This window comes from Oncorhynchus clarkii, chromosome 20 (assembly GCF_045791955.1).
Source record: "Oncorhynchus clarkii lewisi isolate Uvic-CL-2024 chromosome 20, UVic_Ocla_1.0, whole genome shotgun sequence".
Lineage (NCBI taxonomy): Eukaryota > Metazoa > Chordata > Actinopteri > Salmoniformes > Salmonidae > Oncorhynchus > Oncorhynchus clarkii.
In genome coordinates this window covers 48,187,562-48,202,409 of record NC_092166.1, presented here as the reverse complement: position 1 = coordinate 48,202,409, position 14,848 = coordinate 48,187,562, and the positions used below count along the sequence as shown (strand labels likewise).

The following is a 14,848-nucleotide window of genomic DNA, read 5'->3' as shown; positions in this document are numbered from 1 at the left end:
GATTATTAAAGTTGAACAACAATGTCCAAGCTTTTCAAAGCAACAAGACCAATGCCTTATTTAGGGAAATTGCAAACATGTACGAATTAGCTGAGCTAATGAAATTAAACGACCCTATTTGACATCATACAGACTTTGCTATGCAACAGTAGACATCAAAGTTGTGAACCTGTCCGAATGAGGAAAGCTAGTGATATTTAACAAGTAAGAAGATACCTTTTCCCTCAATCTTGCGATGCAGAATCAGACTCAATAATTCTCAGGCCTTGCAATATTAGATTATTAAAGTTGAACAACAATGTCCAAGCTTTTCAAAGCAACAAGACCAATGCCTTATTTCGCGAAATTGCAAACATGTCCATATTAGCAGATTTAATGAAATTAAACGACCACGAAAATGCCTCAAAATCTCAATTTTCTGTTTCGAAGTAAGACGCCTTATCCACGAGGCAACACCTTCTACTCCATATTCTCCGATATGACATCAAACAGACGTTGTTTAGCAACAACAGACATCAAAATTGTGAACCTATCCGAATGAGGAAAGCTAGTGATATTTTACAAGTACGAAAAGACTATGTCCCTCAATCAGACATAATATTTCTCAGGTCTTGCAGTCTTAGATTATTGAAGTGTCCAATGTGCAAGCTTTTCAAAGCAACAAGACCAATGCCTTATTTCGGGAAATTGCAAACATGTTCAAATTAGCTGAGCTAATGAAATTAAACAACCACGAAGGGACTCGAACCCTCAATCTTCTGATTCGAAGTCAGACGCCTTATCCATTAGGCCACGCAGTCTATGTGATACAGCCCTATTTGACATTATACAGACTTTGCTATGCAACAGTAGACATCAAAGTTGTGAACCTGTCCGAATGAGGAAAGCTAGTGATATTTAACAAGTAAGAAGATACCTTTTCCCTCAATCTTGCGATGCAGAATCAGACTCAATAATTCTCAGACCTTGCAATATTAGATTATTAAAGATGAATAACAATGTCCAAGCCTTTCAAAGAAACAAGACCAATGCCTTATTTCGGGAAATTGCAAACATGTCCATATTAGCAGATTTAATGAAATTAAACGACCACGAAAATGCCTCAAAACCTCAATTTTCTATTTTGAAGTAAGACGCCTTATCCACGAGGCAACACCTTCTACTCCATATTCTCCGATATGACATCAAACAGACGTTGCTTAGCAACAACAGACATCAAAATTGTGAACCTATCCGAATGAGGAAAGCTAGTGATATTTTACAAGTACGAAAAGACTATGTCCCTCAATCATACATAATATTTCTCAGGTCTTGCAGTCTTAGATTATTGAAGTTGAACAGCAATGTCCAAGCTTTTCAAAGCAACAAGACCAATGCCATATTTCGGGAAATTGCAAACATGTTCAAATTAGCTGAGCTAATGAAATTAAACAACCACGAAGGGACTCGAACCCTCAATCTTCTGATTCGAAGTCAGACGCCTTATCCATTAGGCCACGCAGTCTATGTGATACAGCCCTATTTGACATTATACAGACTTTGCTATGCAACCATAGACATAAAAATTGTGAACCTGTCCGAATGAGGAAAGCTAGTGATTTTTAACAAGTACAAGGATACTATTTCCTTCAATCTTTCGATGCAGATTCAGACACAATAATTCTCAGGCCTTGCAGTCTTAGATTATTAAAGTTGAACAACAATGTCCAAGCTTTTCAAAGCAACAAGACCAATGCCTTATTTCGCGAAATTGCAAACATGTCCATATTAGCAGATTTAATGAAATTAAACGACCACGAAAATGCCTCAAAATCTCAATTTTCTGTTTCGAAGTAAGACGCCTTATCCACGAGGCAACACCTTCTACTCCATATTCTCCGATATGACATCAAACAGACGTTGCTTAGCAACAACAGACATCAAAATTGTGAACCTATCCGAATGAGGAAAGCTAGTGATATTTTACAAGTATGAAAAGACTATGTCCCTCAATCAGACATAATATTTCTCAGGTCTTGCAGTCTTAGATTATTGAAGTTGAACAACAATGTCCAAGCTTTTCAAAGCAACAAGACCAATGACATATTTCGGGAAATTGCAAACATGTTCAAATTAGCTGAGCTAATGAAATTAAACAACCACGAAGGGACTCGAACCCTCATTCTTCTGATTCGAAGTCAGACACCTTATCCATTAGGGCACGCAGTCTATGTGATACAGCACTATTTGACATTATACAGACTTTGCTATGCAACCATAGACATAAAAATTGTGAACCTGTCCGAATGAGGAAAGCTAGTGATTTTTAACAAATACTCTTTCCTTCAATCTTTCGATGCAGATTCAGACACAATAATTCTCAGGTCTTGCAGTCTTCGATTATTAAAGTTGAACAACCATGTCCAAGCTTTTCAAAGCAACAAGACCAATGCCTTATTTCGGGAAATTGCAAACATGTACGAATTAGCTGAGCTAATGAAATTAAACGACCCTATTTGACATCATACAGACTTTGCTATGCAACAGTAGACATCAAAGTTGTGAACCTGTCCGAATGAGGAAAGCTAGTGATATTTAACAAGTAAGAAGATACCTTTTCCCTCAATCTTGCGATGCAGATTCAGACACAATAATTCTCAGGCCTTGCAATATTAGATTATTAAAGTTGAACAACAATGTCCAAGCTTTTCAAAGCAACAAGACCAATGCCTTATTTAGCGAAATTGCAAACATGTCCATATTAGCAGATTTAATGAAATTAAACGACCACGAAAATGCCTCAAAACCTCAATTTTCTGTTTCGAAGTAAGACGCCTTATCCACGAGGCAACACCTTCTACTCCATATTCTCCGATATGACATCAAACAGACGTTGTTTAGCAACAACAGACATCAAAATTGTGAACCTATCCGAATGAGGAAAGCTAGTGATATTTTACAAGTACGATAAGACTATGTCCCTCAATCAGACATAATATTTCTCAGGTCTTGCAGTCTTAGATTATTGAAGTGTCCAATGTCCAAGCTTTTCAAAGCAACAAGACCAATGCCTTATTTCGGGAAATTGCAAACATGTTCAAATTAGCTGAGCTAATGAAATTAAACAACCACGAAGGGACTCGGACCCTCAATCTTCTGATTCGAAGTCAGACGCCTTATCCATTAGGCCACGCAGTCTATGTGATACAGCCCTATTTGACATTATACAGACTTTGCTATGCAAAAGTAGACATTAAAGTTGTGAACCTGTCCGAATGAGGAAAGCTAGTGATATTTAACAAGTAAGAAGATACCTTTTCCCTCAATCTTGCGATGCAGAATCAGACTCAATAATTCTCAGGCCTTGCAATATTAGATTATTAAAGTTGAACAACAATGTCCAAGCTTTTCAAAGCAACAAGACCAATGCCTTATTTCGCGAAATTGCAAACATGTCCATATTAGCAGATTTAATGAAATTAAACGACCACGAAAATGCCTCAAAATCTCAATTTTCTGTTTCGAAGTAAGACGCCTTATCCACGAGGCAACACCTTCTACTCCATATTCTCCGATATGACATCAAACAGACGTTGTTTAGCAACAACAGACATCAAAATTGTGAACCTATCCGAATGAGGAAAGCTAGTGATATTTTACAAGTACGAAAAGACTATGTCCCTCAATCAGACATAATATTTCTCAGGTCTTGCAGTCTTAGATTATTGAAGTGTCCAATGTCCAAGCTTTTCAAAGCAACAAGACCAATGCCTTATTTCGGGAAATTGCAAACAAGTTCAAATTAGCTGAGCTAATGAAATTAAACAACCACGAAGGGACTCGGACCCTCAATCTTCTGATTCGAAGTCAGACGCCTTATCCATTAGGCCACGCAGTCTATGTGATACAGCCCTATTTGACATTATACAGACTTTGCTATGCAACAGTAGACATCAAAGTTGTGAACCTGTCCGAATGAGGAAAGCTAGTGATATTTAACAAGTAAGAAGATACCTTTTCCCTCAATCTTGCGATGCAGAATCAGACTCAATAATTCTCAGACCTTGCAATATTAGATTATTAAAGATGAATAACAATGTCCAAGCCTTTCAAAGAAACAAGACCAATGCCTTATTTCGGGAAATTGCAAACATGTCCATATTAGCAGATTTAATGAAATTAAACGACCACGAAAATGCCTCAAAACCTCAATTTTCTATTTTGAAGTAAGACGCCTTATCCACGAGGCAACACCTTCTACTCCATATTCTCCGATATGACATCAAACAGACGTTGCTTAGCAACAACAGACATCAAAATTGTGAACCTATCCGAATGAGGAAAGCTAGTGATATTTTACAAGTACGAAAAGACTATGTCCCTCAATCATACATAATATTTCTCAGGTCTTGCAGTCTTAGATTATTGAAGTTGAACAGCAATGTCCAAGCTTTTCAAAGCAACAAGACCAATGCCATATTTCGGGAAATAGCAAACATGTTCAAATTAGCTGAGCTAATGAAATTAAACAACCACGAAGGGACTCGAACCCTCAATCTTCTGATTCGAAGTCAGACGCCTTATCCATTAGGCCACGCAGTCTATGTGATACAGCCCTATTTGACATTATACAGACTTTGCTATGCAACCATAGACATAAAAATTGTGAACCTGTCCGAATGAGGAAAGCTAGTGATTTTTAACAAGTACAAGGATACTATTTCCTTCAATCTTTCGATGCAGATTCAGACACAATAATTCTCAGGCCTTGCAGTCTTAGATTATTAAAATTGAACAACAATGTCCAAGCTTTTCAAAGCAACAAGACCAATGCCTTATTTCGCGAAATTGCAAACATGTCCATATTAGCTGATTTAATGAAATTAAACGACCACGAAAATGCCTCAAAATCTCAATTTTCTGTTTCGAAGTAAGACGCCTTATCCACGAGGCAACACCTTCTACTCCATATTCTCCGATATGACATCAAACAGACGTTGCTTAGCAACAACAGACATCAAAATTGTGAACCTATCCGAATGAGGAAAGCTAGTGATATTTTACAAGTATGAAAAGACTATGTCCCTCAATCAGACATAATATTTCTCAGGTCTTGCAGTCTTAGATTATTGAAGTTGAACAACAATGTCCAAGCTTTTCAAAGCAACAAGACCAATGACATATTTCGGGAAATTGCAAACATGTTCAAATTAGCTGAGCTAATGAAATTAAACAACCACGAAGGGACTCGAACCCTCATTCTTCTGATTCGAAGTCAGACACCTTATCCATTAGGGCACGCAGTCTATGTGATACAGCACTATTTGACATTATACAGACTTTGCTATGCAACCATAGACATAAAAATTGTGAACCTGTCCGAATGAGGAAAGCTAGTGATTTTTAACAAATACTCTTTCCTTCAATCTTTCGATGCAGATTCAGACACAATAATTCTCAGGTCTTGCAGTCTTCGATTATTAAAGTTGAACAACCATGTCCAAGCTTTTCAAAGCAACAAGACCAATGCCTTATTTCGGGAAATTGCAAACATGTACGAATTAGCTGAGCTAATGAAATTAAACGACCCTATTTGACATCATACAGACTTTGCTATGCAACAGTAGACATCAAAGTTGTGAACCTGTCCGAATGAGGAAAGCTAGTGATTTTTAACAAGTACAAGGATACTATTTCCTTCAATCTTTCAATGCAGATTCAGACACAATAATTCTCAGGCCTTGCAGTCTTAGATTATTAAAGTTGAACAACAATGTCCAAGCTTTTCAAAGCAACAAGACCAATGCCTTATTTCGCGAAATTGCAAACATGTCCATATTAGCAGATTTAATGAAATTAAACGACCACGAAAATGCCTCAAAATCTCAATTTTCTGTTTCGAAGTAAGACGCCTTATCCACGAGGCAACACCTTCTACTCCATATTCTCCGATATGACATCAAACAGACGTTGCTTAGCAACAACAGACATCAAAATTGTGAACCTATCCGAATGAGGAAAGCTAGTGATATTTTACAAGTATGAAAAGACTATGTCCCTCAATCAGACACAATATTTCTCAGGTCTTGCAGTCTTAGATTATTGAAGTTGAACAACAATGTCCAAGCTTTTCAAAGCAACAAGACCAATGACATATTTCGGGAAATTGCAAACATGTTCAAATTAGCTGAGCTAATGAAATTAAACAACCACGAAGGGACTCGAACCCTCATTCTTCTGATTCGAAGTCACACACCTTATCCATTAGGGCACGCAGTCTATGTGATACAGCACTATTTGACATTATACAGACTTTGCTATGCAACCATAGACATAAAAATTGTGAACCTGTCCGAATGAGGAAAGCTAGTGATTTTTAACAAATACTCTTTCCTTCAATCTTTCGATGCAGATTATGACACAATAATTCTCAGGTCTTGCAGTCTTCGATTATTAAAGTTGAACAACCATGTCCAAGCTTTTCAAAGCAACAAGACCAATGCCTTATTTCGGGAAATTGCAAACATGTACGAATTAGCTGAGCTAATGAAATTAAACGACCCTATTTGACATCATACAGACTTTGCTATGCAACAGTAGACATCAAAGTTGTGAACCTGTCCGAATGAGGAAAGCTAGTGATATTTAACAAGTAAGAAGATACCTTTTCCCTCAATCTTGCGATGCAGATTCAGACAAAATAATTCTCAGGCCTTGCAGTCTTAGATTATTAAAGTTGAACAACAATGTCCAAGCTTTTCAAAGCAACAAGACCAATGCCTTATTTAGCGAAATTGCAAACATGTCCATATTAGCAGATTTAATGAAATTAAACGACCACGAAAATGCCTCAAAACCTCAATTTTCTGTTTCGAAGTAAGACGCCTTATCCACGAGGCAACACCTTCTACTCCATATTCTCCGATATGACATCAAACAGACGTTGTTTAGCAACAACAGACATCAAAATTGTGAACCTATCCGAATGAGGAAAGCTAGTGATATTTTACAAGTACGATAAGACTATGTCCCTCAATCAGACATAATATTTCTCAGGTCTTGCAGTCTTAGATTATTGAAGTGTCCAATGTCCAAGCTTTTCAAAGCAACAAGACCAATGCCTTATTTCGGGAAATTGCAAACATGTTCAAATTAGCTGAGCTAATGAAATTAAACAACCACGAAGGGACTCGGACCCTCAATCTTCTGATTCGAAGTCAGACGCCTTATCCATTAGGCCACGCAGTCTATGTGATACAGCCCTATTTGACATTATACAGACTTTGCTATGCAAAAGTAGACATAAAAATTGTGAACCTGTCCGAATGAGGAAAGCTAGTGATTTTCAACAAGTACAAAGATACTCTTTCCTTCAATCTTTCGATGCAGATTCAGACACAATAATTCTCAGGTCTTGCAGTCTTAGATTATTAAAGTTGAACAACAATGTCCAAGCTTTTCAAAGCAACAAGACCAATGCCTTATTTCGCGAAATTGCAAACATGTCCATATTAGCAGATTTAATGAAATTAAACGACCACGAAAATGCCTCAAAACCTCAATTTTCTATTTTGAAGTAAGACGCCTTATCCACGAGGCAACACCTTCTACTCCATATTGTCCGATATGACATCAAACAGACGTTGCTTAGCAACAACAGACATCAAAATTGTGAACCTATCCGAATGAGGAAAGCTAGTGATATTTTACAAGTACGAAAAGACTATGTCCCTCAATCAGACATAATATTTCTCAGGTCTTGCAGTCTTAGATTATTGAAGTTGAACAACAATGTCCAAGCTTTTCAAAGAAACAAGACCAATGCCTTATTTCGGGAAATTGCAAACATGTTCAAATTAGCTGAGCTAATGAAATTAAACAACCACGAAGGGACTCGAACCCTCAATCTTCTGATTCGAAGTCAGACGCCTTATCCATTAGGCCACGCAGTCTATGTGATACAGCCCTATTTGACATTATACAGACTTTGCTATGCAACCATAGACATAAAAATTGTGAACCTGTCCGAATGAGGAAAGCTAGTGATTTTTAACAAGTACAAAGATACTCTTTCCTTCAATCTTTCGATGCAGATTCAGACACAATAATTCTCAGGTCTTGCAGTCTTAGATTATTAAAGTTGAACAACAATATCCAAGCTTTTCAAAGCAACAAGACCAATGCCTTATTTAGGGAAATTGCAAACATGTACGAATTAGCTGAGCTAATGAAATTAAACGGCCCTATTTGACATCATACAGACTTTGCTATGCAACAGTAGACATCAAAGTTGTGAACCTGTCCGAATGAGGAAAGCTAGTGATATTTAACAAGTCAGAAGATACCTTTTCCCTCAATCTTGCGATGCAGAATCAGACTCAATAATTCTCAGGCCTTGCAATATTAGATTATTAAAGATGAATAACAATGTCCAAGCCTTTCAAAGAAACAAGACCAATGCCTTATTTCGCGAAATTGCAAACATGTTCAAATTAGCTGAGCTAATGAAATTAAACAACCACAAAGGGACTCGGACCCTCAATCTTCTGATTCGAAGTCAGACGCCTTATCCATTAGGCCACGCAGTCTATGTAATACAGCCCTATTTGACATTATACAGACTTTGCTATGCAACCATAGACATAAAAATTGTGAACCTGTCCGAATGAGGAAAGCTAGTGATTTTTAACAAGTACAAAGATACTCTTTCCTTCAATCTTTCGATGCAGATTCAGACACAATAATTCTCAGGTCTTGCAGTCTTAGATTATTAAAGTTGAACAACAATGTCCAAGCTTTTCAAAGCAACAAGACCAATGCCTTATTTAGGGAAATTGCAAACATGTACGAATTAGCTGAGCTAATGAAATTAAACGACCCTATTTGACATCATACAGACTTTGCTATGCAACAGTAGACATCAAAGTTGTGAACCTGTCCGAATGAGGAAAGCTAGTGATTTTTAACAAGTACAAAGATACTCTTTCCTTCAATCTTTCGATGCAGATTCAGACACAATAATTCTCAGGCCTTGCAGTCTTAGATTATTAAAGTTGAACAACAATGTCCAAGCTTTTCAAAGCAACAAGACCAATGCCTTATTTAGCGAAATTGCAAACATGTCCATATTAGCAGATTTAATGAAATTAAACGACCACGAAAATGCCTCAAAACCTCAATTTTCTGTTTCGAAGTAAGACGCCTTATCCACGAGGCAACACCTTCTACTCCATATTCTCCGATATGACATCAAACAGACGTTGCTTAGCAACAACAGACATCAAAATTGTGAACCTATCCGAATGAGGAAAGCTAGTGATATTTTACAAGTACGATAAGACTATGTCCCTCAATCAGACATAATATTTCTCAGGTCTTGCAGTCTTAGATTATTGAAGTGTCCAATGTCCAAGCTTTTCAAAGCAACAAGACCAATGCCTTATTTCGGGAAATTGCAAACATGTTGAAATTAGCTGAGCTAATGAAATTAAACAACCACGAAGGGACTCGGACCCTCAATCTTCTGATTCGAAGTCAGACGCCTTATCCATTAGGCCACGCAGTCTATGTGATACAGCCCTATTTGACACTATACAGACTTTGCTATGCAAAAGTAGACATCAAAGTTGTGAACCTGTCCGAATGAGGAAAGCTAGTGATATTTAACAAGTAAGAAGATACCTTTTCCCTCAATCTTGCGATGCAGAATCAGACTCAATAATTCTCAGGCCTTGCAATATTAGATTATTAAAGATGAATAACAATGTCCAAGCAACAAGACCAATGCCTTATTTAGCGAAATTGCAAACATGTCCATATTAGTGGAGCTAATGAAATTAAACAACCACGAAGGGACTCGAACCCTCAATCTTCTGATTTGAAGTCAGACGGCTTATCCATTAGGCCACGCAGTCTATGTGATACAGCCCTATTTGACATTATACAGACTTTGCTATGCAACCATAGACATAAAAATTGTGAACCTGTCCGAATGAGGAAAGCTAGTGATTTTTAACAAGTACAAAGATACTCTTTCCTTCAATCTTTCGATGCAGATTCAGACACAATAATTCTCAGGTCTTGCAGTCTTAGATTATTAAAGTTGAACAACAATGTCCAAGCTTTTCAAAGCAACAAGACCAATGCCTTATTTAGGGAAATTGCAAACATGTACGAATTAGCTGAGCTAATGAAATTAAACGACCCTATTTGACATCATACAGACTTTGCTCTGCAACAGTAGACATCAAAGTTGTGAACCTGTCCGAATGAGGAAAGCTAGTGATATTTAACAAGTAAGAAGATACCTTTTCCCTCAATCTTGCGATGCAGAATCAGACTCAATAATTCTCAGGCCTTGCAATATTAGACTATTAAAGATGAATAACAATGTCCAAGCAACAAGACCAATGCCTTATTTAGGGAAATTGCAAACATGTACGAATTAGCTGAGCTAATGAAATTAAACGACCCTATTTGACATTATACAGACTTTGCTATGCAACAGTAGACATCAAAGTTGTGAACCTGTCCGAATGAGGAAAGCTAGTGATATTTAACAAGTAAGAAGATACCTTTTCCCTCAATCTTGCGATGCAGAATCAGACTCAATAATTCTCAGGCCTTGCAATATTAGATTATTAAAGATGAATAACAATGTCCAAGCCTTTCAAAGAAACAAGACCAATGCCTTATTTCGGGAAATTGCAAACATGTCCATATTAGCAGATTTAATGAAATTAAACGACCACGAAAATGCCTCAAAACCTCAATTTTCTATTTTGAAGTAAGACGCCTTATCCACGAGGCAACACCTTCTACTCCATATTCTCCGATATGACATCAAACAGACGTTGCTTAGCAACAACAGACATCAAACTTGTGAACCTATCCGAATGAGGAAAGCTAGTGATATTTTACAAGTACGAAAAGACTATGTCCCTCAATCAGACATAATATTTCTCAGGTCTTGCAGTCTTAGATTATTGAAGTTGAACAACAATGTCCAAGCTTTTCAAAGCAACAAGACCAATGCCTTATTTCGGGAAATTGCAAACATGTTCAAATTAGCTGAGCTAATGAAATTAAACAACCACGAAGGGACTCGAACCCTAAATCTTCTGATTCGAAGTCAGACGCCTTATCCATTAGGCCACGCAATCTATGTGATACAGCCTTATTTGACATTATACAGACTTTGCTATGCAACCATAGACATAAAAATTGTGAACCTGTCCGAATGAGGAAAGCTAGTGATTTTTAACAAGTACAAAGATACTCTTTCCTTCAATCTTTCGATGCAGATTCAGACACAATAATTCTCAGGCCTTGCAGTCTTAGATTATTAAAGTTGAACAACAATGTCCAAGCTTTTCAAAGCAACAAGACCAATGCCTTATTTAGCGAAATTGCAAACATGTCCATATTAGCAGATTTAATGAAATTAAACGACCACGAAAATGCCTCAAAACCTCAATTTTATGTTTCGAAGTAAGACGCCTTATCCACGAGGCAACACCTTCTACTCCATATTCTCCGATATGACATCAAACAGACGTTGCTTAGCAACAACAGACATCAAAATTGTGAACCTATCCGAATGAGGAAAGCTAGTGATATTTTACAAGTACGAAAAGACTATGTCCCTCAATCAGACATAATATTTCTCAGGTCTTGCAGTCTTAGATTATTGAAGTTGAACAACAATGTCCAAGCTTTTCAAAGCAACAAGACCAATGACATATTTCGGGAAATTGCAAACATGTTCAAATTAGCTGAGCTAATGAAATTGAACAACCACGAAGGGACTCGGACCCTCAATCTTCTGATTCGAAGTCAGACGCCTTATCCATTAGGCCACGCAGTCTATGTGATACAGCCCTATTTGACATTATACAGACTTTGCTATGCAACCATAGACATAAAAATTGTGAACCTGTCCGAATGAGGAAAGCTAGTGATTTTTAACAAGTACAAAGATACTCTTTCCTTCAATCTTTCGATGCAGATTCAGACACAATAATTCTCAGGTCTTGCAGTCTTCGATTATTAAAGTTGAACAACCATGTCCAAGCTTTTCAAAGCAACAAGACCAATGCCTTATTTCGGGAAATTGCAAACATGTACGAATTAGCTGAGCTAATGAAATTAAACGACCCTATTTGACATCATACAGACTTTGCTATGCAACAGTAGACATCAAAGTTGTGAACCTGTCCGAATGAGGAAAGCTAGTGATATTTAACAAGTAAGAAGATACCTTTTCCCTCAATCTTGCGATGCAGAATCAGACTCAATAATTCTCAGACCTTGCAATATTAGATTATTAAAGATGAATAACAATGTCCAAGCCTTTCAAAGAAACAAGACCAATGCCTTATTTCGGGAAATTGCAAACATGTCCATATTAGCAGATTTAATGAAATTAAACGACCACGAAAATGCCTCAAAACCTCAATTTTCTATTTTGAAGTAAGACGCCTTATCCACGAGGCAACACCTTCTACTCCATATTCTCCGATATGACATCAAACAGACGTTGCTTAGCAACAACAGACATCAAAATTGTGAACCTATCCGAATGAGGAAAGCTAGTGATATTTTACAAGTACGAAAAGACTATGTCCCTCAATCATACATAATATTTCTCAGGTCTTGCAGTCTTAGATTATTGAAGTTGAACAACAATGTCCAAGCTTTTCAAAGCAACAAGACCAATGCCATATTTCGGGAAATTGCAAACATGTTCAAATTAGCTGAGCTAATGAAATTAAACAACCACGAAGGGACTCGAACCCTCAATCTTCTGATTCGAAGTCAGACGCCTTATCCATTAGGCCACGCAGTCTATGTGATACAGCCCTATTTGACATTATACAGACTTTGCTATGCAACCATAGACATAAAAATTGTGAACCTGTCCGAATGAGGAAAGCTAGTGATTTTTAACAAGTACAAGGATACTCTTTCCTTCAATCTTTCGATGCAGATTCAGACACAATAATTCTCAGGCCTTGCAGTCTTAGATTATTAAAGTTGAACAACAATGTCCAAGCTTTTCAAAGCAACAAGACCAATGCCTTATTTCGCGAAATTGCAAACATGTCCATATTAGCAGATTTAATGAAATTAAACGACCACGAAAATGCCTCAAAATCTCAATTTTCTGTTTCGAAGTAAGACGCCTTATCCACGAGGCAACACCTTCTACTCCATATTCTCCGATATGACATCAAACAGACGTTGCTTAGCAACAACAGACATCAAAATTGTGAACCTATCCGAATGAGGAAAGCTAGTGATATTTTACAAGTATGAAAAGACTATGTCCCTCAATCAGACATAATATTTCTCAGGTCTTGCAGTCTTAGATAATTGAAGTTGAACAACAATGTCCAAGCTTTTCAAAGCAACAAGACCAATGACATATTTCGGGAAATTGCAAACATGTTCAAATTAGCTGAGCTAATGAAATTGAACAACCACGAAGGGACTCGAACCCTCATTCTTCTGATTCGAAGTCAGACACCTTATCCATTAAGGCACGCAGTCTATGTGATACAGCACTATTTGACATTATACAGACTTTGCTATGCAACCATAGACATAAAAATTGTGAACCTGTCCGAATGAGGAAAGCTAGTGATTTTTAACAAATACTCTTTCCTTCAATCTTTCGATGCAGATTCAGACACAATAATTCTCAGGTCTTGCAGTCTTCGATTATTAAAGTTGAACAACCATGTCCAAGCTTTTCAAAGCAACAAGACCAATGCCTTATTTCGGGAAATTGCAAACATGTACGAATTAGCTGAGCTAATGAAATTAAACGACCCTATTTGACATCATACAGACTTTGCTATGCAACAGTAGACATCAAAGTTGTGAACCTGTCCGAATGAGGAAAGCTAGTGATATTTAACAAGTAAGAAGATACCTTTTCCCTCAATCTTGCGATGCAGAATCAGACTCAATAATTCTCAGACCTTGCAATATTAGATTATTAAAGATGAATAACAATGTCCAAGCCTTTCAAAGAAACAAGACCAATGCCTTATTTCGGGAAATTGCAAACATGTCCATATTAGCAGATTTAATGAAATTAAACGACCACGAAAATGCCTCAAAACCTCAATTTTCTATTTTGAAGTAAGACGCCTTATCCACGAGGCAACACCTTCTACTCCATATTCTCCGATATGACATCAAACAGACGTTGCTTAGCAACAACAGACATCAAAATTGTGAACCTATCCGAATGAGGAAAGCTAGTGATATTTTACAAGTACGAAAAGACTATGTCCCTCAATCATACATAATATTTCTCAGGTCTTGCAGTCTTAGATTATTGAAGTTGAACAACAATGTCCAAGCTTTTCAAAGCAACAAGACCAATGCCATATTTCGGGAAATTGCAAACATGTTCAAATTAGCTGAGCTAATGAAATTAAACAACAACGAAGGGACTCGAACCCTCAATCTTCTGATTCGAAGTCAGACGCCTTATCCATTAGGCCACGCAGTCTATGTGATACAGCCCTATTTGACATTATACAGACTTTGCTATGCAACCATAGACATAAAAATTGTGAACCTGTCCGAATGAGGAAAGCTAGTGATTTTTAACAAGTACAAGGATACTCTTTCCTTCAATCTTTCGATGCAGATTCAGACACAATAATTCTCAGGCCTTGCAGTCTTAGATTATTAAAGTTGAACAACAATGTCCAAGCTTTTCAAAGCAACAAGACCAATGCCTTATTTCGCTAAATTGAAAACATGTCCATATTAGCAGATTTAATGAAATTAAACGACCACGAAAATGCCTCAAAATCTCAATTTTCTGTTTCGAAGTAAGACGCCTTATCCA

At 37.2% G+C, this 14,848-nt stretch overlaps 5 non-coding genes across 5 annotated transcripts; all 5 read right to left on the bottom strand.

Annotated features, from left to right (window-relative positions):
• Positions 1 to 727: 727 nt before the first annotated feature.
• Positions 728 to 800, bottom strand: trnar-ucg (transfer RNA arginine (anticodon UCG)). The gene has a single exon. It is a non-coding gene; the product is annotated as a tRNA-Arg (tRNA).
• A 631-nt stretch (positions 801 to 1,431) lies between these two features.
• On the bottom strand, positions 1,432 to 1,504 carry trnar-ucg (transfer RNA arginine (anticodon UCG)). The gene has a single exon. It is a non-coding gene; the product is annotated as a tRNA-Arg (tRNA).
• A 3,004-nt stretch (positions 1,505 to 4,508) lies between these two features.
• Positions 4,509 to 4,581, bottom strand: trnar-ucg (transfer RNA arginine (anticodon UCG)). Its single transcript has one exon. It is a non-coding gene; the product is annotated as a tRNA-Arg (tRNA).
• A 3,277-nt stretch (positions 4,582 to 7,858) lies between these two features.
• trnar-ucg (transfer RNA arginine (anticodon UCG)) lies at positions 7,859 to 7,931 on the bottom strand. The gene has a single exon. It is a non-coding gene; the product is annotated as a tRNA-Arg (tRNA).
• Positions 7,932 to 12,753: 4,822 nt separating this feature from the next.
• Positions 12,754 to 12,826, bottom strand: trnar-ucg (transfer RNA arginine (anticodon UCG)). Its single transcript has one exon. It is a non-coding gene; the product is annotated as a tRNA-Arg (tRNA).
• Positions 12,827 to 14,848: the final 2,022 nt, after the last annotated feature.